We start from the raw sequence: 26,258 nt of genomic DNA, 5'->3' as shown, positions 1-26,258 counted from the left end.
GCGGAAAGATGTGAAGAACCCATGCAGTAGGGACAGACACGTCTTTCGGCGGAGGAACGACGGCGACGCCTGCAGGAGGGTCGGTGCTTCTACTGTGGGGAGATCGGTCATCCCGTTATCTCCTGTCCCATGAAAAAAGCCAAGTTGGTGAGTCAGTCACCGCTATGGACAGACGCGCACGGAGCCTCACGTCATTAGTGGTAACCCACCATGGCTCTTCTACGACTCTCGTAGCCCTCATTGACTCCGGGGCTGATGTCAGCCTTATGGACTGGAAGCTGCCCATCGGCTTAGGTCTTAAGCCACAGCCTCTAGACCAGGGGTGGGCAACCCTGGTCCTCAAGAGCCTTAACCCTGCCTGTTTTCCAGCTCTCCCTGGAATGCTTGATGCTTATAACTTAAATCAGGTGTGTTCAGTCAATCAGGATGTGAAATCACTTGAGTCAGCTAATCAACAGCAAGCTGGTGAGGCAGAGCTGGAAAACAGGCAGGGTTGAGGCTCTTGAGGACCAGGGTTCCCCACCCCTGCTCTAGACAGACCCATCCAGGCCCGGGGCCTTCGTGGGAGGGGTCTCTTTGATATAATGCATGTTTCCGAACCTCTCAAACTTTCCATAGACCACCATACAGAGGTCATGTCTTTCCACCTGTTTAGGGGCTCCTCTAGGAAGGTGGTTCTGGGATTTCTTTGGCTGTGTGAGCACAGTGCCCGGGTGGACTGGGCGACCGAAAAAATACTTGAGTGGGGGCCAGGATGTGACACAAAATTTCCCATCCCGCAGGTAAACGAACCATCATGAACAATAACCCTGTCCCTGTTCGTCCTGCTTCAGGTCCAGAGGCCCCTGACCTAAGCACTATACCCTCCTGTTACCATCATCTGGCCGAGGTCTTCAATAAGAACCAGGCTCTGAGCCTCCCGCCCCATCGGCCCTTTGACTGCGCCATCGACCTGGTTCCAGGGTCCACCATTCCTAAAGGACACCTGTACTTGATCGCATCTTCAGAACGCCAGGCACTTAACAAATACATTTAATCCCTGGCAGCGGGTCTCATTTGTCCCTCATCTGCAGCTGGTGCCGGGTTCTTCTTTGTCGGTAAAAAGAATGGGACTCTCCGACCCTGCATAGATTACAGCGCGCTCAACAACATAACCGTCAAGAACAGTTATCCATTGCCGCTCATGTCCTCTGTTTTTGACCAGCTCCAGCAGGCCCGGGTGTTCACCAAGCTTGATCTCCGTAACGCCTATCATTTGGTCAGGATCAGAGAGGGGGACGAGTGGAAAACAGGGTTCAATACACCAAGAGGCCACTATGAATAACTGGTCATGCCCTTTGGAGTCAGTAACACCCCCGCCGTTTTTCAGGCCATGATCAATGATGTCCTCAGGGACTTCTTGGATCATTTCGTGTATGTTTATTTTGTATGTTTATTTGGACGACATCCTGATTTACTCCCTGGACCTGGACTCTCATGTCTCCCATGTTTCTGCAGTCCTCCAGCGACTTCTGGATAACCTCTACGTCAAGGCTGAAAAGAGTGAGTTCCACGTCACCACCGTCGCCTTCTTAGGTTTTGTTGTGTCCGCAGGGGCGGTAGAGATGGATCCAGCCAAGGTCAGCACCGTGAAGAACTGGCCGACACCTGACAGCCGTAAGAAGCTGCAGCAATTCTTTGGCTTTGCGAACTTTTACAGACGCTTATCCGGGGTTTCAGCTCCATTGCAGCACCCCTCCATGCCCTCACGTCTCCACTTGTGAAGTACCGGTGGATGCCTGCGGCCGAGGCCGCTTTCTGGGCGCTGAACCACCACTTCACATCCGCTCCACTGCTCACTATGCCTGATCCTCACCGTCAGTTAATCGTGGAGGTGGACGCCTCCAATGAAGGGTTAGGGGCTGTCCTGTCGCAGCGGTCGGAGCAGAATGGGAAGGTTCATCCCTGTGCGTTCCTGTCCCGGCTTCTCTCTCAGGTGGAGCGCAACTACGACATCGGCAATCGGGAGCTGTTGGCGGTCAAGGTGAATCTGGAGGAGTGGCGGCACTGGCAGGAGGGGGAAGAGCACTCCTTCATTGTCTGGACAGATCACAGAAACCTTGAGTATATCAGGACTGCCAAGAGACTCAATGCTCGCCAGGCCCGATGGCGGCTCTTTTTTGATTGTTTCTCTTTCTCCCTCTCTTACAGGCGGGGGTCCAAGAACGTCAAGCCGGATGCCCCGTGCCTGTTGCCACAGAACCTGAACCTATTCTTCCACTGACTTGTGTGGTTGGAGCGGTTTCTTGGCAGATAGAATCTGAGGTAATGCAGGCTAACAGTGGGGTGCAAACGCCCAGTGGTTGCCCGAGGAATCGCCTATTTGTACCCCCGACACTGCGCTCTAGGGTGATCCACGGGGCCCACACCTCTCTGCTTTCCTTTTGTCCCTTGAGTAAGGCGGACCATGCACGCCATCTCTCGGAGGTTCTGGTGGCTACGCATGGAGCCGGCCTGTTCAGTCTGTGCCAGGAACAAGTCTTCCACCAGTCGTCGCATGGGGCTCCTACAACCGCTTCCTGTTCCTTCCAGACTGTGGACGGACATTTTCATGGACTTCGTCACCGGCCTTCCCGTCTCACGTGGACACACCACAGTTCTAATGGTCGTGGACAGGTTCTCCAAGATGGTCCGGTTCATTGCCCTGCCTAGACTGCTTTCAGCTAAAGGCACGGCTGAAGTTATCATGAACCAGATTGTGAGGTACCACGGTTTCCCGAAGGACATTGTGTCGGACCGGGGGCCTCAGTACATATCCCGGTTCTGTAAGGAGTTCTGCCGGCTCATCGGTGCTACAGTCAGCTTGACCTTGGGATACCATTCTGAATCCAATGGCCAGACTGAACGCCTTAATCAGCAGCTGGAAACCGGCCTTTGGTGCTTGGTCTCTCAGAACCCCTCAACATGGAGCAGGCACTTGATCTGGGTTGAGTATGCACAAAACACCCTGCCCACTTCGGCTACCGGCATCTCGCCCTTCAAGTGTGTCTTCGGATACGAGCTTCCCCTGTCTGCGGCCGAAACAGATGCTGCGGTTCCGTCTGTCCACGCCCTGGTCCGCCGCTGCCATCGCGTCTGGGCGGCAGCCCGGCAGGTTCTGATTCGGCAACAGAACAGGGTCAAGGCGGTTGCTGACCCCCAGAGGAGTCCCGCCCCCACTTACCGTCCCGGTCAGAAGGTCTGGCTCTCAACCAAGGACCTCAACCTGCACGTTCCTAGCGGAAAGTTGGCTCCAAGATTCGTGGGTCCATTTCCCAAGGGGTCCATTTCCCAAGGTCATCAACCCTGCAGTGGTCCGCCTTCGGCTGCCCCGGTCCCTCCGGGTCCATCCCAAATTCCAGCTCACAGTCAGCAAGGTGAAGCCGGTGGTGGACAGTTCCCTGATGCCTTCCCTCGGAGCCACCCCCTCTGCCCAGAATGGTGGGTGGGGGTCCGGTGTACACGGTGCAGAAGATTCTGGCTGTCCGGAAGCAGGGCCGGGGTCGCCAATTCCTAGTGGACTGGAAGGGTTATGGTCCGGAGGAGCGGCAGTGGATTCCGGAACGCTTTATTGTGGACAGGTCACACCTGACGGATTTCTTTAGGTCTGGGGCTCCTGGACCGTCAGGAGTCGGTCCTTAAGGGGGGGGGTTTGTCATGTCTCGTCAAGCTTCCTGTTGTTTTGTGTGGGTTTTCCTGTTTTATTTTGAAAGTCTAACCTACCTCTCGTTCCAGATCTTCCCCTTCCTGCTTTGTCTGTTCCCCACACCTGAGTCTGCCTCATCATCCCTGATCATTCCCACCTGTGCTTCCCCTCCTCATGTATTTATAGCCTGTGTTTCCCTTTGTCCTGTGCCTGTTTGTCACGTGCAATCACCTGTCAAAGCTAGCTCTTCTCTTGTGTCCAAGAATTAAAAACCTTCTCAAGCTCTGCATCTGAGTCCAGTCCTGTGTTCTGCCTGTCAGACATTTTCCGATAATGTAATGTTTCAAAAGCAGTGTCAAAAAACAGCTGTAGAGATTTTACCATTCATCCTATTCTCTTTGGCAATTATTGGGACTTATTGGTACTTTGGACTCAGACTGGTGTTGGGGCTTTTGATTTAAGACTATAATCCTACTTCCAGGACATCCCTGTCAATAGCTTAAAAAGGTTTTTAACTCTTGATTTCTTTGTTTCTGTTTTATTTTAGTAGAGCAGAAACACTAAAGGTCTAATCCTGTGTTCCCACTGGCTGGCCATAAGGCCAACTGCTCCAACATCAGAGGGGCCAGAATACTTTTTAAAACATATTAGGAGATGCACAGAGTATTTTAAGAAAGTTTGGAAGTTTTTTTGAAAATGTTATCACTAATTTAAAACCAACACACTTTAAGGTGACATTTGCATGAGCTCCTAATCCGCACTGTTTTCTAGGGTTTGTCTTTCTTGGGCTTATTTAACATTTACTGTATTATAGTAGTTGAATCCATGTCTTGGACAAAATTGCATAGAAAGTGCAAATATTTTCTAAAAAACCTCAGCCTCAGTGCCTTGTGCGTCCCTGTGTCGACCCTGCCTTGCATACAGGTACTTGTTAAGGACCATAACAACAATTAGTAACAGTAAAACACAGATATCTCTGCTCTCCAGTATAGATGGACTACTAACTAGGATCAATAACTTAGTTTGTGTGATTCTGTGTATAAACATTTCTGCTAATGATGTAGTGGGCTCATTGGCCACTCCTGGGCTATGGTGTTTGCTAGTGGACGCTACAGTGTGAAGATCTATCACAATCAGCCAGCCAATCTGCCAAAGCTATTCTTGAGATAAGGTGGGTCATGATCATTGACTGTATGGTCACGCTGCAAAAATCATGTAATTTCTATGGCAATATAATTAAAAAGTCACCCTGTGACTTGAATTGATCTCCATCTGGAAAAATCCAGAAAAACAAAAACACTTGGATTATAGTAATTGAACTTGGCATTAGTTAGTTTATGTTTAGCTAAAGCTAAGACGTTGGGGGGCCGTGGGGCGGTCCTGCTAGACCTGTTTCGGGTGTCTGACTGGACTGCCTGGCGGGCGGATTCCCTCAATCTGCAATACCATGTCAGTGTCTGGGGGTCCTGGGTACTGCTACCACTTCGGCCAGAGTCTCTCTAAACACTCTCTAAACACAAATAGTATGTGTGACAGAAGGAAATGCTTTACATGTATTGGTTTGTATGTATATGTGCGTGTGAACTGTGGTTGTGTTGAGTACATGTTGATATGATTGTACGTGAAGATTTTTGGAGCCAACAGGTATATTTGTAACACTTTAGTATGTGTGGACAGGCCCCGCCCCCTTTGACTAACATTTACACCAGACGGTAATGACGACATTCCTTCAGCATCTTGTTACTTAATGACTGCACCCCTCCAACACCTCTGTAATCATCCTCCACATTTCCTTAACTCCTCTTTTCCCCCTTTCTTCTGTGTCCTTACCCCCGGTCTCCTATTTCTCCCTTTTTTGTCTTCTTCTTTTCTGTCCGGTCCAACAAAAAAACGATACAAATGTAATTAATATAAATAAAGCCTAAATTGCAAAAGGGGTTTATACAAATACAAAACTTGTGCGTCAGAAGATCCAGAACCCCCTGCTGTAGCAGTGAAATATGTCTAACACAAGAAGCCTTTAGCTCCTATCTGTGAGCTCAGCTGTTGGACAGTACAAGTAAAAAAAAAAAAGTTGGACAATCATTTTTCAGATCATTCCGACACCACACAAATGCAGCATTTCTCTAAAAGTGCATTTTCCCCTGAGGGACATCAATCCATTGGTGCAATTTCCACTAAAGTGAGAACTAAAGCCACAGTTTTGAAATAAACACTCAAAAGTTTTCAGTTTTAAAATACATATTAATTTTCAATCAAAATGAAAGCATGTTTTTGTCCAGATTTCATGTTATTTCTTGAAGAAGATAATCCAAAAGGTGGGTCAGGCTGAAAGATGAAGAAGACAACTGGAATCAAACCCAAACTAATCTTATGGATGTCAGGTCAATTTCTCTAAATGTTGGCCAATGCAGTGTTTTTCAACCAGTAACCAGTGTGCTGTGGGAGGTGGTCAGGTGTGCCGTGGGAAATTACCCTCATTCACTGATCTAAAAACAGACCGTGGAACAAGTGAACAAAACAACGAAGCTCAGAGAAGCGATCTCTGGCCGTTTTCACACTACATCTCCCATGATGCATTGGGTTAAAGTGACAGCGTCTCACAGGAGTCCTTGTTGCTAAACGTCTTGAAACCACAACGAACACACATTAAACAGTTTTTAAATCTTCTAACAACTTTTATTACATCTGTTAGAAAAAAAACAGCTTTTTTTGCCACAATTATCACAAAAATGTATGTGAGATTGCGGAGGGGCTCTAGATCAATACAGACTATGAGTTTTTCCTATGTTTATTTATTTTTGGATGCTAGTGTGCTGCGGGATTTTTGTCAAGGTTAAAGTGTGCCGTGGCTCAAAGAAGGTTGAAAAACACTGGGCTAATGGACTAATGGGTAAGAGCGGGCAAAGACAGTTGTAATATAGCAGGGGTGAGTGGAGATAGGTTCAGGAGTGTCAGGAGTGCCTGTTATCCAGCTCACCTGTGGAAACACCAGAAAAGGCCTGAGGAGAGCAATGGCAAAAAATAACCAGCAGAGGGAGACAGAGGAACAGGAACATGTAAAATCACGCCACTGGGTTTGTCTATATCACAGATACAGGTATTATACATACAGTGGTAGACAAAATTGTTGGTACCCCTCAGTTAAAGAAAGAAAGTTCACAATGCTCACTGAAATGGCTTGAAACGTTAAAAAGTAACAATAAATTACAATTTATTGAAAATGAAATAATCCAAATCAGCCATTACTTTTTTAGTTGTTGATTAACAGAATTATTAAAAAAAACAAAAACTAATGAATTAGGGCTGGACAAAAATGATGGTACCTCCATAAAAGACTGAGAACTAATTACCCAGGGGGTCATGATGAACTCAGGTATGTCCTTTAATTGACATCACAGCTGTTTTCAAACCCATAATCAGTGAGTCTGCCTGTTTAAAGGGAGACAAATAGTCACGTTGCTGTTTGGTGAAAAGGCGTGTACCACACTGAACATGGACAACAGAACACCAAGGAGAGAATTGTCCCAGGACGTTAGAAACAAAATTTATAGACAAACATTGTGAAGGTAAAGGTTATAAAACCATCTCTAAGCAGCTTGAAGTTCCTGTGACCACAGTGGCACATATTATTTTAGAGGTTTAAGACCCATGGGACAGTAGCCAACCTCCCTGGACGTGGCCGGAAGAGGGAAATTGATGACAAATTTAGGAGACGGATAGTTCAAACTGTATCCAAAGAGCCCTGAACAACCTCCAAAGACATTAAAGGTGAACTCCTAGATCAAGGTACATCATGACAGATTGCACCATTCGTTGTTGTTTGAGCCAGAGTGGACTTCATGGGAGACGACTAAGGAGGACATCACTGTTGAAAGGAAATCATAAAAAAGCCAGACTGGAATTTGCAAAAATGCATGTTGACAAGCCACAAAGCTTCTGGGAAAATGTCCTTTGGACAGATGAGACAAAACTGGAGCTTTTTGGTAAGGCACATCTATGTCAGAATCTATGTTTGTAGACTCAAAAATGAAACATCCTACGAAAAGAACACTGTCCCTACTGTGAAACATGGAGGAGGCTCAGTTCTGTTTTGGGGCTGCTCTGCTGCATCTGGCACAGGGTGTCTTGAAGTTGTGCAAGGTAAACTTAAATCTCAAGATTATCAAGGCATTCTGGATAGAAATGTGCTGCCTAGTGTCAGAAAGCTTGGTCTCAGTCGCAGGTCATGGGTCTTCCAACAGGACAACGATCCAAAACACACAGCCAAAAACACCCAAGAATGGCTAAGAGAAAAGCGTTGGACTATTCTGAAGTGGCCTTCTATGAGCCCAGATCTGAATCCCATTGAACATCTGTGGAAGGAGCTGAAACATGCCATTTGGAGAAGACACCCATAAAACCTGAGACAACTGGAGCAGTTTGCTCATGAGGAGTGGGCCAAAATACCTGTCAACAGGTGCAGAAGGCTTATTGACAAATACAGAAACAATTTAATTGCAGTGATTGCCTCAAAAGGATGTGCAACAAAATATTAAGTAATGCATACCATCATTTTTGTCCAGCCCTATTTCATTAGTTTTTTTTTTAATAATTCTGTTAATCAACAACTCAAAAGTAATGGCTGATTTTGATTATTTAATTTTCAATCAATTTAAATTTATTGTTACTTTTGAACAATTCAAGTCATTTCAGTGAGCATTGTGGACTTTTTCTCTTTAACTGAGGGGTACCAACAATTTTGTCCACCACTGTATGTATAATACCTGTATCTGTGATATAGACAAACCCAGTGGCGTGATTTTACATGTTACTGTTCCTCTGTCTCCCTCTGCTGGTTATTTTTGCCATTGCTCTCCTCAGGCCTTTTCTGGTGTTTCCACAGGTGAGCTGGATAACAGGCACTCCTGACACTCCTGAACCTATCTCCACTCACCCCCTGCTATATTACAACTTTCTTTGCCCGCTCTTACCCATTAGTCCATTAACCCAGTGTTTTTCAACCTTCTTTGAGCCACGGCACACTTTAACCTTGACAAAAATCCCGCAGCACACTAGCATCCAAAAATAAAGTTATCCATGGGTTTCTACTTTCCAATTAAATTGCATAATATTTGGGTTGTAAACTAAGTAGTACAAAATTGTCTTTGAGAAACCTTAGTATTATAAAAGCGATGAACTTGAGGCCAGGAAGATGCTTTATGGTAATTGAAGAACAACCATTGTGGAAGTATCACAAAAATTAAAATTACAGCTAAAAAAGACAAATATAGTTATTGAAAAAGAGTAAAATACTTAAGTCCCACTTCAATAACCTTTTGATCTATTGGAAAAGCATTCCCAGTGGTGTTTCAATTATGATCATTGTGGTTATATACAAACATTAACAAGCTGCAGAACAAAACAAACAAAACCTGGAAACATTAATAAGAAATAAAAAATCATGTCTTTCCGTTTTCTTTGCTCTTTTATCATTTTTGGACTCCTGGCATCATTTCTAGCAATAAGTTAATTTCTTGGTGTGTGACGTCCTGTGTGTGTCTTTGTGAAACGGATCAGCAGCACCACGAGACGAGCAGTTGCCGGGACCGACACAGGGGAGGATTGCTGCGGCAGGAGTAGGCTTTGGACCGACAGCGGAGGAGTCCCCCCCCCCTAAGGAACGCTCACCGGGTGAAGCAGCTTGGGGTGAAGTGGTGCCAGAACGGGTCGCCCTACGAGTCAGCCAGACGATCGAGCGCTGGCTCGCAGCAGAGGAGCAGCACCACCAGAGAGCGGCCAGGGACCAGCAGGAGAGCCGACTGGAGAAGAGAGGCGTGTGGTCGGATCGAGGGGGGCTGCGGAGGACCAACCCCAGAGGCCAGTTGTAATAGGGCCTGGAATGGATGTGATTAATCGCCCATAAAGCTAAGTTTAAAGAAACGTAACTGGTGTTGTGAGCACGAACGTGGCTACTGTCTGGCCTTGTTGAACTGCAGCTGAGTTTCCTTCTCCCCATTCCAGTGGCGTGCAGGAAGGGGGCCACTGCTGGAGCAGAAAAGTATTAATCGGGACCCCTTTCGTGGACTGCTGCTCACCCACTGCTTTAAATTGAAGGACTTCCTATTTTTTTCTTTACAATGCATGAACTGCCAAGATGGACTCTTAATGTGTTTTTATAGGCGTGTTTATTTGTGATCGATTTTGCTCCTTTTACCTGGCCATTTTATGCTTTTGGGACTTTTAGAATTTTTTAGCTATTTTTCTCGTGGTAGTCACCACTGGTACATATTAAAGATTTCTTTTGACACCAACATATTTTGGGTTCATCCTTTCTAACGGTGGAACTCGTGCTGGTATCCCAGAACCTTGCGCTGAAGGCGCGACATCTTTTAATTTTTTGGCGTTGTCGGCAGGATACCAGCTCCACTGTTAGAAATGGAGGCCGCTCACGGTAGTACTCACCCTACATATACTACACAGTACATTGTGCCATGGTTTATGGGGGCTGCTTGGATTCCAAAAGTTGATGGCGATAAAACTAAATTTGTCGAATGGAGAGCTCAGGTAGAAGTCATGCTGCGAGCACAGGGACTTAATCAACAACAAGAGGCTGACTTTATTTTCGGTGCCCTAGAAGGAGAAGCCAAACGAGAGCTACAACTTTTACGTCCAAGAGAAAGAAATACTAGCCAGAAGATATTGGACATCTTACAGGGGCTGTATGGCCAATCAGCCTCCAGAGCGCAGCTGCGGGCCAGTTTCTTTAATTGCAAGCAGAGGCCTGAAGAGAGTGTGCGGACTTTTGTGTTGAGATTACGAGAGCTCTTTGCCAGGTGGCGGGAGCAAGATGAAGATGAGCATGATGGTGAAGATCTTTTGTTGGATCAGCTCATGGTTGGGCTTAAGCCAGGTCGTGTAAAACAAGAACTAAGCAGACAAATGTGACGTAATGAGAGAATGACCTTCTCTGAACCCACTAAAGAAGCGCGGTTTTTGGAACAAGAAAGTGAAGATGGAGAGCCGGCCGTTTGTTCTCAGAGAGTGGTAGCCCGATCCCCAGGAGGCGTGGCTACAATCAGTACAGGGGAACCACATAGTCAAATACGGGCTGAGATGCAAGCAGAGTTGCTTAAGGAAATGCGGAAAGAGATCGCTGAACAGATGAAGGTCATATCAGCAAATCTTCTGGCAGAACTAAAGACGCAGGCTCCTATGGATGATCCAGCACCAAAGCCTACAGACAACCACGTGGCTCCCATGCAAGAAAATTGGGCAAGGACACGACGGACAGACCGGCAACAGCAGACCTACCGATGGGACCCACAAGGTAGACCTATATGCAAGTTGTGCAACCAGGTCGGACATCTCCAGCGCCACTGCACCCAGTCATCAAACCAGCGCCAGGGTTTTTGAGTTCCCCTGCAGTCGAGGGCCAGGCAGCAGGGGTGGTTGTCCAGAGCGAGGAGCCCACATTAAAAGCAGCCCAGCCAAAGTCTGCCCTAGTGGGTGAGTGCCCTACCGTGATTATTGAGATGAATGGTCAAACCATACCTTTTGTGCTCGATACAGGTTCTCAAGTGACTTTGTTGAGTAAAGGTTTGTTCACCCAACACCTGGAGGGGACTGGAGTGACCAAGGATGGACAAGTCCCTTGGCTGGCGCTACGAGCTGCTAATGGCCTGAAGATCCCCTACATTGGTTACATGTTGGTGAACTGCACGGTAGGAGGAATGCATATTCTTGAAAAAGGGGTGATCATTGTGGATGATGGCTGCTTAGGGGCTGACAAGGGAATATTGGGAATGAACATTATTCAAGCCGTGTGGTCCTCTCTCTCTCACTCAAGGGAGTCATCCAGGGATATCAGCATTCAAGACAATCGTATCACCTATGGAAGGGCAGGCCTGGACCCAGGCGTTTGCAGAGTGTCAGCGTGTGGCCACAAGGGTTCCTCCCATACCTTGTCAGGGTGTGGCAAAGTTGCCCCGTCAGCAACCAGTAATCATCCCACCTTACGCCAAGATGGTCATTTGGACCCAAGTATCGGGCGACGTATGCAACTCCTCCGATGTGATGGTAGAGCCTCTCCCAGACAGTGATACAGATTGGTGTGTGGGGCGCACACTGGCCACACTGAGTGGTGGGAAGATACCTTGTAGGATTTGTAACCTGTGAGGAAACTGGATTTTCTAGAAAGGACTGTATTAAATATAGTATTAGGTTGGTTCGATCCCTTTTCAGTTTCCAGCACACAGAAATAATGAATAATGACTCAGAGACAGTTACTTAGCTTCAGTGTAGGTTTACTCCGCACAAAACAGCACAGATTTGTACGCAGGGTTACAGACGGAGGAACAGGATCACAAGGTCTGAACCAGGTCTGAACAAAGACACTCAGAAAAGGGCTTGGTACATATACCTGACATTTACATATTCAAAAGATGGTCTGGGGATCTATGGTGTGAAAAACCCACCCACATGCTGTTGCAGGCTGGATACTTGAAGGTCATAAAGCTTCAAGTGTCAGATCTCTCTGATGTTCCCACAGACATTTGCCAGAGCACAAACACCAGAACACACAAAAGTAAAAAGGGAGGATGAGGAGAAACTGTGAGGACAATAGCTTGTTTGTGCTGTCTTAGGATGTAATATAATTTTGAGATGATAATACATGCTCAGTGAATTAAGTTTAAACCATTAGTGTAATAAAAGGTATAGGTAAATGTTATAATAGTAAAAAGGGAGTTTCTAACTATTCTATTTCTAATTATTCCTAACATACCCCCCTGTTTGTCATATCAAAATTATATGTGTAAAGTCAGCAGAACACTTCTCATCATCAACCATATACCATTTCACGAGGAATTTCAGTATAGGCATCATATCGGCACCGCATCGAAAACAAAAATGTATAGGTACATGTAAATACTGAAGAGCAGATAAAATCAACGTGAATAAATGAGTATATCAGAGGTGGTGGGTGATACATGAGTGTTGATGCGAAAACCTCCAGGGCTAAACTTATACCATCTGTGTGAAACATTCAGTGAGCAGTCAGGGAGGGCAAAACTCATCAACGACTCTGTGCCCCTCAGCAGTCATCCGTAAGGATACGCATGCATCACCAGTCCAAACCTCGGCACAAAAGCGTTAATTAAAGTTACATAGTACAAGAAACAAAGTAGGAAATAAAGAAAATAAAGAAAATCAAACCCCATAAAAGAAAGTCAAACTCAAGAAAAAATTTCAAACCCAATAAAAAGGAAAAATAACACCTTAAAGACCAGTTTCAACCTCGAGCGGGTGCGAACCAGGAGAATTGCAGGCATAGTGTTGATAAAGGGTGTTGACATACGTCGCACGGCCTGACAGGGCTTTGTCAACCATCGATCTGATGCAGGGAAACACACAGGTAACGAGAAGGAAAAATAAAAGCAAGACACAGAGAACCGGAGTGACTAGTTTTACCAGCACACTCCACCAGGGGCCAGAAGTGAACCAAGTAAGCGGGGAATCGGACCAGTAGGTGTCAGTCATCTGAGAAGAAATGTGTGATTTGAGGGTCTTGACCTCATTGATGATGTGAGTGAGATTCGCGGAGGAAGAGGGAATAAAAGTACAACAGTAATCGTGGATTAAAGCACAAACACCTCCACGCTCAGCTAAAATGAAATCAAGCGCCATCCTGTTCTGTAAGATCATTGTTGTCATAGCCTTTCGTTCGGGGTCTTCATGAAGAAATTCTGTCAGATGCAAAAGGGACGCGGTGAGATTATCAAGGGACCAATATAAATCATTTACTGCGTTATGTAAAACAACAACACCGTAGGAAGGGAAAAGCGCCATGGCAACTGTTTTACCGGTGCCAATAGCAGGGGGGCGTTCGTAATGGGTAGTGTCGCGACGACGCCTGGACAGATGATCAATAGACGAAGCAGTGTCTGGGTCAGACTTCTGAAAAACGAGAGACGCAGGAATAATTTCAGCCAGGTAACAGGTGCCGCACCAATCTGCAGGAAGCCACAGATAGGTGTTAAGGCCGCATGTCCAAACATACTCAGGAGGACAGGGAAAACCCTGTGGTCCTGGAACGTAAGTGAGTGCAGCTGGAACAGAAGCTGGTGTACGTAAACCAGCACGAATGCCTATGGCAGTGTAATTGAAGATCAAAGCATGAGGGAGAGGGTTGTGTTTAGAAAGCATGGAGGCGTCGTAGCTCCAATGCATGCCACCTAAAGAAGCAACAGATAAGTTTGAACCAGGAACGACGACAACATCCTTACAGTGGGATCGGCCTAGGAAATGGGTAGAACGGGCATCACATTTACTCCTAATGCAGAAGGGTGTAGTTTCAGGCCACCTGTTGAGAGCCAAACCCCTTAAGTTTGTGCTGTTAGTGGCGTTGGAAAAGTGGGCAGGTTGTCTCCATGTCGACTGGGCAGAAAAAGAAATGTTAACACCAGGAAAAAGTCTTTTAACACCAATACTACAGTAAGCAGAGGTAAAGTCAACAAAAAACATCAGCGTCTGAAACATAGAAACAGACCTGGGCGTGATTGTGGGATTGTGACGTGCATGATGGGGAACAAAAGAGCAAACATAGCAATCAGTGACATTGTAAGAAGAAGCTGTGAGGTTAACCGTCTGAAACCAGTAATTGTCCTGATGATCAATGGGATCCACCAAAAATCTCTTAACTCTGGGAATCCATTCAGGCGTCGTTGGCATCACTGTCGGTTCGGACTGGGAGTGGATTTGTGGACCAGTCTCATAGTACCAGAGGAAAAGGGTGAGAGCGCACAGGAGCAGCAGGGCAGACCACAGGCAGATGAAAACACGAGGGGGAGGCGGACCCATGTCAGCTGGTTCTAAGCTCACTGTAGCTGGAGGAGAGCAACGTCAGGGGAGACACTCCAGAGGGCGCTCTTCAGCCAGGGGCAGTGTCAGGGCTCTCAGCGGGAGTTTAGTCAGTGGAGTGTCTCACAATGTCAGTCTCGTAGGCTCTCAGTAATTTACAGTTGCTTACGTGAATCCAGGAGGGTCGCTCAGCAATGCGGACTGCCGTTGGTGTGGCGAGGAGAACTTTGAAAGGTCCTGTCCACCTGGGTTGTGACCAAACAGTCCGTTGAACGGCCTTGAGAAAAATGAGGTCACCGACAGAGATCTCCTGATCTGGCTTCAGAGTCTGTGGAGAGGAAAGGGCTTGGGCAGACTCAATTTGTTCTTTTGCACTCACAGCTTTCTTCAAATAATCATGTAAATCACCAGAGTTTTCATGAGAATCAGGCAGAAAAGCAGAAAAGGTAGGCAAAATAAAAGGTTTGTGAAAAACACATTCAAAGGGAGACAGACCTGTCGCAGAGCTTTGGGTGGTGTTTATGGTTAATCTAACCGCATCTATAGAGGCCAAGATTTTTCCGTGTCAGCGACAACCTTCGCTAATAACTGCTTAATTGTGGAATTTTGTCTTTCAACAAGGCCCGCACTCTGAGGGTGATAGGCTGCATGCAACTTATGTTTAATGCCAAGAGAAGTCAACAGTGTTTTGACACACTCTGCTGTGAAATGTGTGCCATTATCAGAGTAAATAATCTGAGGAAAACCAAAACGAGGAAAAATAGCTGACTGAAGGACCTTACATGTAAAGTCTGCATTCGCCGAGGCAGTAGGATGGATTTCTGTCCATTTACTGAATGCACAAACAATAACCAGACAATATTTAAAATTGTGGGATTTGTTTAGCTCAATGTAGTCCATGTGAATATGTTGGAAAGGTTCCGTTGGGTGAGGAAAAGAACCGCGTCGCGTTTTAACAGCACCCTGAGCGTTATGGCGTAAACAAATCAATCATGCACGAACGTGTTTCTGGGCCATCTTCTGAAAATTTGGGCAGTAAAAAACTTTTTGCACCGAATCTGTCATCTTCCGTGTGGTGACGTGGCAAGCACCATGTGAAACACATGCCGCCCAAGAATATAATGTAGGTGGTAGAACAGGTTTGTTCGTGGGTCCGTGTATAAGGATGCCTGTGTTAGAAGCAACATGCATGTCAGGAGAGGGAGTCAGTCGAGACTGATGATGTAATAGCACAGTGTGGTCAACAGGGTCTGACAACAAGAGCTGGGCAGGCGTGCCAGGTAAATTCAAAGCTAGAGAACGAGCAGATAAGTCAGCTAGTGCGTTTCCAAGGGACACTAAATCCTTTTTTCCTGTGTGGGCTGGACAATGAACGATAGCGAGGGCTGATGGGAGGGTCAGTGCATGACAAAGCTCTTTCAGCAGAGTTGCATGTTTTACAGGAGCACTAGAAGAGGTTGAGAACTGTCGTAAATGCCACATGGCGGTATGTGTGTGGCAGGCATTAAAAACGTACTTGCTGTCGGTATAAATCGTGACAGGGAAGCCCGAGGTTTAATTTAAAGCTGCAATCATAGCTTTTAACTCAGCTGCCTGAGCAGAGTAAGATGATGGCAGAGTGTCCGTTAGCAAGACATCAGACAGAGTAGTGACAGCATAAGCCGTGTGTGTCACCCCAAAGTCGTCTTTCAAAGACGAACCGTCAGTAAAAAGCCACAATGAGTTAGGAATGGGCTTATCTGTTAAATCTAACCTAGGCAAAAAAATCTTTAGGGAACAGTCCAAACAGTCATGAGCTTCCCCATCTTCAGAAGTGGGCAGAAGAGTGGCTGGGTTTAAAATTGTGCATCTGCGAACAGTGATGTGCGGTTGGGCCAGATAACAAAGAATAAAGAGGGGCAGACATCTGAGAGTAGTTCGGGATCCATTGTCTGCAGTAATTAAAGGTCCCTAATAGCGACATCAACTGTTTACGAGAGGAAGGGACGGGCAAATTACAAACTGTGGAAATCCTATCAGGAGAAATAGTTTTGCCAGAGGCAGAAACTAAATGTCCCAAAAATTTAACCTGTGTTTGGGCCAGCTGGATTTTAGATTTACTGCATTTGTGGCCCTGAGAATGTAGGAAATGGAGCAATGCAATAGAATCAGAAAGACAAATGTCTTCGGTAGGTGAGGCCAGCAGAATGTCATCAATGTAAAGTGAAAGCTGGGAGCCCCCTGGAGGTTGAAACTTTGAAAGGTTTGCAGACATGGCCATTGAAAAAATGCAAGGGGAGTCAGTGAACCCCTGAGGTAGTCGCGCAAAAGTGAGTCTTTTGCCCTCAAACGTGAAAGCGAACCAAAATTGAGATCAAACCAAAAAAAAACAAACCAAAAAAAGCATTAGCCAAATCCACCACAGTGAAAAATCGACTTTGTGGGTGCAAATCGTTTAACAAAGTGTGTGGGTCTGGCACAAGAGGGGATCTGGAAATTACATTTGAATTAACAGCCTGTAAGTCCTGAACTAACCTCCAACCAACACTGGGAGGAGCTTTTGGGACAGGAAAAATGGGTGTATTGACGGGGGAATCTGGGCATTCAACAATAACACCTGACTTCAAAAAGGATTCAAGCATGGGACGAATGCCAGCGACGGCGTCTGGTTTTAAAGGATATTGCCTAACATAGGGTCGAAAGCCAGATTTAGGTGTAATAACAACGGGGGCCACATCTTTTATGAGACCCACATCAGAAGGTCCTGTAGACCAGAGAGTCTCAGGAATGCTTTTAAGGGGTCAGTCCTGGTTATCAAACAGAAAATCAGAGGCCTGATCAGCGGAGTCAGAAGATTGCAGGCAATATGACGGAATGGGCACTCGCAGGGGGAGGGAGTCAGAGGGGCATCTGCTCTCTGACCCACACTGGCGTTCAACTTGGAAAGAACCCACAGCCGTAAAGGCAAATGGCAATTTAAACAGCCCTGTCAGGCGGGAGTGGAAGATATCTTTACGATCTGTGCATGGCAACCAATCGTTTGCAGATAAGCCTTCACACACAAGGTGGCCACAGTCCTCCCAAAACACATCAGAGGACCCAGATAAGGCGATGTGAGGGGCCACCTCAGTGAAGAGGGGTTCGAGATGGGACGGAAGTGTTACTGCGGCAGCCGAAAGACCAGAGGCATGAAAGAAAAGACCTGTAACTTGGAAAACCTCAGTCTGAAAAGATTCAAGCTTGCCAGCATAGTCAAGATCAGTCATAATTGAAGGATCATAACGCATGGTAACATGCAGAGTTATAGGTGGGTGAACAGCAGCAACATTCGGGGCCACATACTCTAAAGCAGAAGAGGAGGCGCCAAGAAGAGAATGTGCATAGTGTTCAGGCAGCATATAGGCATATAAGATGCCAGTACCCTGCCAGTCACCGTCATCCTCATGCCACATGAGCTGCTGCGGGGGAGTCTGACGTATAACCCTGTAGTCATCCCCCTGACGACCTACAGCTAAGTGCAGATCAAAGGCAGCATCCCTGCCGAGGAGATTAACAGGACAGGATGGGCAGTAAATTGCAGACAGTTCCGTCTGCAGGTTACTGACAGGATCAACAAACAAAAGTGGATCTGTGACTTTTTCTTTGGTCAATTCGCCATTAGCTGACCTGACTGTAATTGTTTTGCCGCTAAATGTCATGTCATCTAATTTAAAGTTCAATGTGGTTTTGGTTGCACCACTGTCACAGAGGAAGAGAACTTCTCTGCCCGAAACCAGGAGCGTAACAGTCGGTGTGGAAAGGGAGCGTGCACGCGCAGCACTGTGACTGCACGCGGCTCTCTCTGTTCTTCCCCAAGAGATGATGCACCCACACACAAGACGCAGACACAGTCAACATAAAACCCTAGCAAGTAAAGAGAGGACAGACTTTCTGTGTTGCATACTCACTTCAAGCAATGAACCTCGTTATTTGATGAGGGTCCGACACGACGTCGGGGGCACCGCCGGATCCAAAGGGCGAGGGCCGCCGATCCTGAAGGCGGATGTGTCAATGCTGAGGCTGTGATCTCAGACCGCATGCGGTTTTCAGGCAACCCCCCCCCAGGGGTTCCAGCGATGTCCAGGGCGTCAGTCGGCCGGCTCAGAAGGACCAAATGTGAGGAAACTGGATTTTCTAGAAAGGACTGTATTAAATATAGTATTAGGTTGGTTCGATCCCTTTTCAGTTTCCAGCACACAGAAATAATGAATAATGACTCAGAGACAGTTACTTAGCTTCAGTGTAGGTTTACTCCGCACAAAACAGCATAGATCTGTACGCAGGGTTACAGACGGAGGAACAGGATCACAAGGTCTGAACCAGGTCTGAACAAAGACACTCAGAAAAGGGCTTGGTATATATACCTGACATTTACATATTCAAAAGATGGTCTGGGGATCTATGGTGTGAAAAACCCACCCACATGCTGTTGCAGGCTGGATACTTGAAGGTCATAAAGCTTCAAGTGTCAGATCTCTCTGATGTTCCCACAGACATTTGCCAGAGCACAAACACCAGAACACACAAAAGTAAAAAGGGAGGATGAGGAGAAACTGTGAGGACAATAGCTTGTTTGTGCTGTCTTAGGATGTAATATAATTTTGAGATGATAATACATGCTCAGTGAATTAAGTTTAAACCATTAGTGTAATAAAAGGTATAGGTAAATGTTATAATAGTAAAAAGGGAGTTTCTAACTATTCTATTTCTAATTATTCCTAACATAACCCCAATCCTTACCCCATAGAAATCCCTCAACGACAGCCGTTGGCCCAAGTGGGTGGAGTCGCAGAAGAGGATGTACAAGGAGAACAGGAGTTGGTCCTGAGTAGTATGACATCAGATGTAGTGGAGGTGTCTGTAAGACGGGTGGGGTTTTCAGATGAAAATGATGTGGGGACTCACCTTCTAAACTCCCTACAAGGAGATGGTTTGACTTCCATCCAACAGGCTGAGATGACTAGTCTGTTACACAGATGAACCAAGGTTTTTGCAAGCCATGATGAGGACTTTGGCCGTACCGGAGCAGTGAGACATCAAATTCCGACGGGGTCAGCACCACTGAGTAGGGAAAGGTATCGACCCGTTCCCCCAAGCCTGTATACGGAATTAAGAGCCTTGCTGCAGAACATGCTCAATAGTGGCGTGGTGAGGGAAAGTTCTAGCCCGTGGGCAGCTCCCATTGTGCTAGTACGGAAAAAGGATGGGAGTTGGCGATTTTGTGTCGACTATAGGAAATTAAATGCAGTGACCCACAAGGATGCACACCCTCTCCCACGTATTGAGGAGTCTCTAACTGGACTCAAAGCTGCCAAATGGTATTCAACTTTGTATCTCGCCAGTGGCTATTGGCAGGTGGAGCCCTGTGATCGAGAGAAGACTGCCTTCACCACACCTTTTGGGCTATATGAATTTGACCGGATGCCATTTGGCCTATGTAATGCCCCAGCAACATTTCAAAGATTGATGCAGCGCTGCCTTGGAGACATGGTGAATGACTTCTTGCTGATTTACTCGGATGACATTGTCGTTTTTTCCCCTGATTTCAGCAGTCATGTGCACCATCTGGAGAGAGTGTTCCAACGACTAAATCAACATGGATTGAAGCTCCAGCCCAGCAAGTGTCGCTTGTTCCAGCACAGAGTAACTTACCTAAGACATGTTATCAGTGAGGAAGGAGTAGCCACAGACCCGCAAAAGATCTCAGCTGTGAAGGATTGGCCAGTACCCCAGACCGTGAAGCAGGTTAAGTCCTTCCTTGGTTTTGCTGGCAACTACCGTCGCTATATACCTGCCTTCTCCAGAGTCGCTGGACCACTACGTGCTTTGACCCATGGCTATGGAAATGGCAAGAAACCAGCTGTAATCGACTGGTCCTCAGAGTGTCAGGAAGCCTTCAATCTATTGAAGAAGGCTTTGATAAAAGCACCTGTTTTGGCTTATGCCGACTTCTCTAAACCATTTAACCCAGGGGTCGGCAACCCATGGTTTCAGAGCCACATGTGGCTCTTTCATCCTTCTGTTGTGGCTCCCTGTGACTTTGGAAAATAATGAGTATTTTATAAAAATTCAAATTTATTTTAGTTTGTTCATTTTTCATGGCATTTCAAAGGCGCTGCTGGCTCCGTGCGAGGCACGTGCCACGTAAAAAACAGCTTCCTTGGTGGGCTCGTGTTTGTCGGGCAAGGGCTGAGGAGCTGATAGCAGGAGGAGACACGCGGGGCGGCTTCAATAAACACTCCGGGTCTGGAGTGATTTTCTGCCGGGGGCTTGGCGTGGCGCGGAACGGGGAGCGGCTTTCTGGTGACGGAGAGTTTGCGCCGGTGTTTTGGACTCCCGTGTGCGGTGATGTGTGTTTCAGAGCAGGGGAGCTCGTTGCGTCGGTCGCGATCGACGGGTCATCTTCGGGGACGTGGGGGAGATTGAAGGGGAACAGAGTGCTTCTTGAAAATCCACCAGCCAATCAAAATCCTCACCGAAAAGTACGGGACTTGATTGACATGCAAAATGGCCAATCGGACATCCTCTGACAAACTCTGCCTTCAGAACGTCTTTTTCTCCCCGCGGCACATCATGTCCCCGGTAGAAGTCCAGCAACCGGAGTTTATTAAAGCCGCCCCGCGTTTCTCCTCCTGCTATAAGCTTTGCAGTTCTCGCCCGATAAATACAAGCTCATCAAGGAAGCTGTGAGGCACGCGCTTTATACTGTTGCGGAGTGTGTGTTTGTGCTGAGCGGCGCGCGTGCCACGAGGGAGGGGCGCATACAGGTGGAGATGTGGGTGTGAGCACGGAGCGGAGGGGTGTGCGTGAAATATATTGTGTGTTCGGAGGACGGAGCGATAAATTAGTAGTCGTTGTTCCCCATCAATACTGATCAATACGGAGCCAGCAGCGCCAAATGCCTCACAATATGCCACACTCCCCGCATTGCACCGTTTACAGCAGAGCATGAATACGATGGTCGCTGCTTTCTGTCTTTGTAATAAAACGCCTCATCTGTTAATACAAAGTATCTTTATGTAAACTCACTGTGTAGTTTTTAATCATCAGTACATAAACAATTATGTTGAAATAAACATGAAGATGAAAAGAAAGAAGTACTTTTTTTTAATCTTTTCTGGCCCGCAATCTACACTTATGTCCTTGAAAATCGATCGCGATCGACGTAATGAGCACCCTTGATATAATTTATACATGCATAATATATATAATGATCTCAAAACGGGTTGTGGCTCCGGGTGCTTTTTTTTTCATTAAGGGCGGTCCGAAATGGCTCTTTGAGTAAAAAAGGTTGCCGAACCCTGATTTAACCTGTACACAGATGCCAGTTTTGGTGGGTTGGGGGCGGTGCTGGCTCAAGTACAAGAAGGTAAAGAGCGAGTAATCGCCTATGGCAGTCGCAGCCTGCATCCCACTGAAAGGAATGACCAAAATTATAGCTCCTTTAAGTTGGAGCTAATGGCTCTGAAATGGGCAGTGACTGAAAAGTTCAAAGATTATCTGTATGGTGCTGACTTTACTGTCTTCACAGATAATAACCCACTGGTACACCTGGAGAGTGCTCGCCTTGGCGCAGTTGAACAAAGATGGGTTGCCCAGCTTGCCAACTTCAAGTTTACCATCAAGTATCGTCCTGGCACCCAAAATAAGAATGCCGATGCACTGTCAAGGCTGCATGACCGAGGGGATGATGACGTGCAGGTGAACCAGGTGGTCATTGAAGAGGAGACGTGGGTGGAACAACAGGCCCGGGACCCAGACTTGAGCAAGGTACGAGAGTGGAAAGAATAGGCCATACCACGGTCACAGATGGGTGAAGTGTCACCCTTTGTAAGACTGCTGTTGAGGGAGTGGGATAAGATCGTAGTGAGAGATGGTGTTATTGGAAGGTTAACCACAGCAACCGATGTTAACCAAGAACTCTTCCAAGTAATTGTCCCTAAACAGGCCACTCGAAACATCTGGGACAAATACCACAAGGAGATGGGACATCCGAGCATAGCTCGAACATTGGCCATTCTAAAACAACGCTGTTTCTGACGGGAATGACAGAGGAAGTGAAGGCCTGGACGGAAAGCTGCCCGCAGTGTGTGTGTTCCAAGACTGGACCGGATACAAGAGCACCACTGGTACCTATCCAGACATCCTATCCCTTTGAGGTCATTGGCATGGACTACCTCTCTTTGGGCCGCCCTGAGGACCGGTACCCATATATCCTGGTCATAACTGACCTGTTTTCTAAGTATGCAGTTGCAGTGCCCACCAAGGATCAAACAGCTAATACAACAGCTAGAGCCTTCTATGAACATTTTATAAGAACCTTTGGCTGCCCGGAGCACATCCTGACTGATCGGAGGGCTTCGTTTGAGTCATCACTACTGCAAGAGTTATGTAAACTGTATGGGTGTCAAAAGAACACCCATACAGCGTAACACCCACAAGGAAACGGGGCCTGCGAAAGGTTTAATCAGACATTGATAGGGCTCCTGGGTTCATTAGCTGAGACTGGCCAAGCACAGTGGCCAGACCAGTTGCCGGCTCTCCTTCAGGCCTACAATAACACTGTACACAGCACGTCGAAGATGACACCGCACTTTGTGGTGTTTAGAAGACACGCAAGGCTCCCTATCGACTGGGTTACGGGCTTGAACCATATTACAGAGTCCTATACCCTGCAAGGTTGGGTCAGACAACACGAGCAAGCCCTTAACAATGCATACCAGTGTGTCCGGAATCACACTGATCATTGACAAAAGCAAGACCAGGCACGTTATAATCGCCGGACCAGGTGGATCCCCTTACTTCCAGGCGAACGAGTGTTGGTCCGTAATTTCCAAAGGAGAGCCAAAGGCAAATTGACCCCAAAATGGAGTCCAGAACCTTTTGTGGTGGTGACGCAGTTGCGAAAGGGCCTCCCAGTCTATGTACTGTGGCCCGAGGGCAAGGAAGCCCCAACACGCACAGTGCATTATAATAACCTTCGTCCATGTCCTCTAGGTGTGTTACAGGAAAATCCAACAGCACTAGAGCCAGGCCCCATTCCATGTAAAGAACCACCTCGGTTGCCGCCACCAACTTGTTGGCTTCCAGGTCTAGTTATAGGGACTCAACAATCAGTACCACCGACCATAGGTGCAGCACAAAATGAGCAACCTGAGCCTCCATGTATCCCAGCAGTTCCCAGGGCTGAACAGGAGCACCCAAATCTACGGCGTTCCCAGCAAGTTAATTTAGGGCGCCCACCAGTCAGGTACCAGTAGTAGCAAGCGGTCGAGACGACCTGTGTTAAAGGAGGGGGGTAAATGTCGGGTGGCTTATCACATGTTTTTATTGAATATTTATGTGGGTTTCTGTGTTGCATGACTTTGTAGTGGATTCCTTGATTCTTTGCATGAACTCTTGCATGGACTGATTGGTGATGCATAACACCTGCTGATGAGCCGCACCTGAAGCACACAGGAGTCTATAAAGAGGAGAACGTTTGACTGAGCGGGGCGCGAGGGGAAGCAGGAGAGGGACGAACAGGAGCAGCACCACGAGACGAGCAGGTGCCGGGACCGACACAGGGGAGGATCGCTGCGGCAGGAGCAGGCTTCGGACCGACAGCGGAGGAGTCCCCCCCCCCGAAGGAACGCTCACCGGGTGAAGCAGCTCGGGGTGAAGTGGTGCCAGAACGGGTCGCCCTACGAGTCAGCCAGACGATCGAGCGCTGGCTCGCAGCAGAGGAGCAGCACCACCAGAGAGCAGCCAGGGACCAGCAGGAGAGCCGACTGGAGAAGAGAGGCGTGTGGTCGGATCGAGGGGGGCTGCGGAGGACCAACCCCAGAGGCCAGTTGCAATGGGCCTGGAATGGATGTGATGAATCGCCCATAAAGCTAAGTTTAAAGGAATGTAACTGGTGTTGTGAGCACGAACGTGGCTACTGTCTGGCCTTGTTGAACTGCAGCTGAGTTTCCTTCTCCCCATTCCAGTGGCGTGCAGGAAGGGGGCCACTGCTGGAGCAGAAAAGTATTAATCGGGACTCCTTTCGTGGAATGCTGCTCACCCACTGCTTTAAATTGAAGGACTTCCTATTTTTTTCTTTACAATGCATGAACTGCCAAGATGGACTCTTAATGTGTTTTTATAGGCGTGTTTTTTGTGATCGATTTTGCTCCTTTTACCTGGCCATTTTATGCTTTTGCTTATGCTTTTGGGACTTTTAAATTTTTTTAGCTATTTTTCTCGTGGTAGTCACCACTGGTACATATTAAAGATTTCTTTTGACACCAACATATTTTGCGTTCATCCTTTCTAACGGTGGAACTCGTGCTGGTATCCCAGAACCTTGCGCTGAAAGCGCGACATTTGTGTAAAAAAATTAAATTAAATTTAAAAAAATACCTGTGTTTGTGTGTGCTTCACCCAGCCACCGGTGACTTGCCCCTTCTCGAACTTTTTGACTTCTGTTCCAAAGACTACTGCAAAGAGGGGTGGGCGCAAGTGTCTTGCAGCAGAGGGTGGTGGCTACGTGCACATTGGGTCTGCTCTGTCGGAGCGGGGAGTTGTAGGAAATAATACCCTTTGCCTGCTCTGGTCGAAATTGGGTTGAACATGGGTTTTTCTTTTGCCTAAGTGCCTTTTCATGTGGCTGTTTTATGTTGTTTGACTCTTAGTTATTTCATCTTCTTGTGTTTACTTTTTTATTTTTTTGCACCATAAGTGTGGAGAGGGGAGAGGATGAAGACATGGGTGCGATGTTCAGTGTCAGATGTGTCAAAATATAGGCGCAAAATACTGTCTGTGGTAAGCCTATCAAAATAAAGGGCTGAAAGTCTCATCCATCGCTGAGTTGCTTTATTATGTGTTACACTGTGGGCATGCTATTGGAAGTGCGCACCCTGGAAAATGCTGCCCCCTGTTATGTGCCGCCCTGGGTGACCGCCCACTTTGCCCATATCAAAAACCGCCACTGACCGCTGCATTGTGGCGGTACAGTTCAACTACCCCTGGTTGCAGTCTGAAGACCAAATGAACGAAAATACCACCCTCCTCTTCCTCAGCGCGTTCACAGGCGCAGCAAGTGAATGAGCGGGATGTCGTTGATTTTATGAATAAACCCTGGAGACGATCGTGTTGTATGAAAAGTATAAACGCATCTCAGAAGTTCATCGCAGAACACAACAGTAGTATTAACAAAACTAGATTGTGGAAACGATTTGTGCGATGACCCATTGCTTGGCTAAAGCGAACGACAAAAGCTGGCTTCTTCCTGTGAACCGTTTTTTTAACTGTCCTTCATTCTTTCTTACTTCTTTTTATCTTCAAGCCGCTTATCATTGGTCACAACATGTTTGTGCTGAACAGGGGAGGGGGTTAAAGGGGCAGCAAAACCTCATTACATACACAGCATCAGTGGAGAAATGGAATAGAGTGCCAGATGCAACAAGATGACTAGAAGAGACAAAATCAACACAAAAACATACTGAAATAAAAGGAAAAAGAAGCAAAATCTGGACAAATGCAAAGTTTTAAACATAAACCATGTTTTTGAATAAATTAATTTATTACATATATTGTTTAAGCATGGACCAATGTTCAATGAACTCGTTCAGTAGACATAGACAAGGGACCAAAGACATAGACAGTGGACACGAAAACATATTTTTGGCACAAACAGAACCCCATATGCAAAAAAACAATTCCATCTAGAACCAGCTCCACAACCAACCTGCACCTGAGAACTGAGAGAATATTC

General features: G+C 46.9%; 1 long non-coding RNA gene across 1 annotated transcript; it reads right to left on the bottom strand.

Annotated features, from left to right (window-relative positions):
* Positions 1-13,220: 13,220 nt before the first annotated feature.
* On the bottom strand, positions 13,221-18,780 carry LOC111946764. Its single transcript, XR_002872517.1, has 2 exons — positions 18,430-18,780; positions 13,221-14,831 (listed from the first exon to the last, which is right to left on the bottom strand). It is a non-coding gene; the product is annotated as an uncharacterized LOC111946764 (long non-coding RNA).
* Positions 18,781-26,258: the final 7,478 nt, after the last annotated feature.

The sequence above is a fragment of the Oryzias latipes genome, chromosome 21 (assembly GCF_002234675.1).
Source record: "Oryzias latipes chromosome 21, ASM223467v1".
In the NCBI taxonomy this organism is placed as follows: domain Eukaryota; kingdom Metazoa; phylum Chordata; class Actinopteri; order Beloniformes; family Adrianichthyidae; genus Oryzias; species Oryzias latipes.
This window is presented reverse-complemented; position numbering and strand designations above follow the sequence as displayed.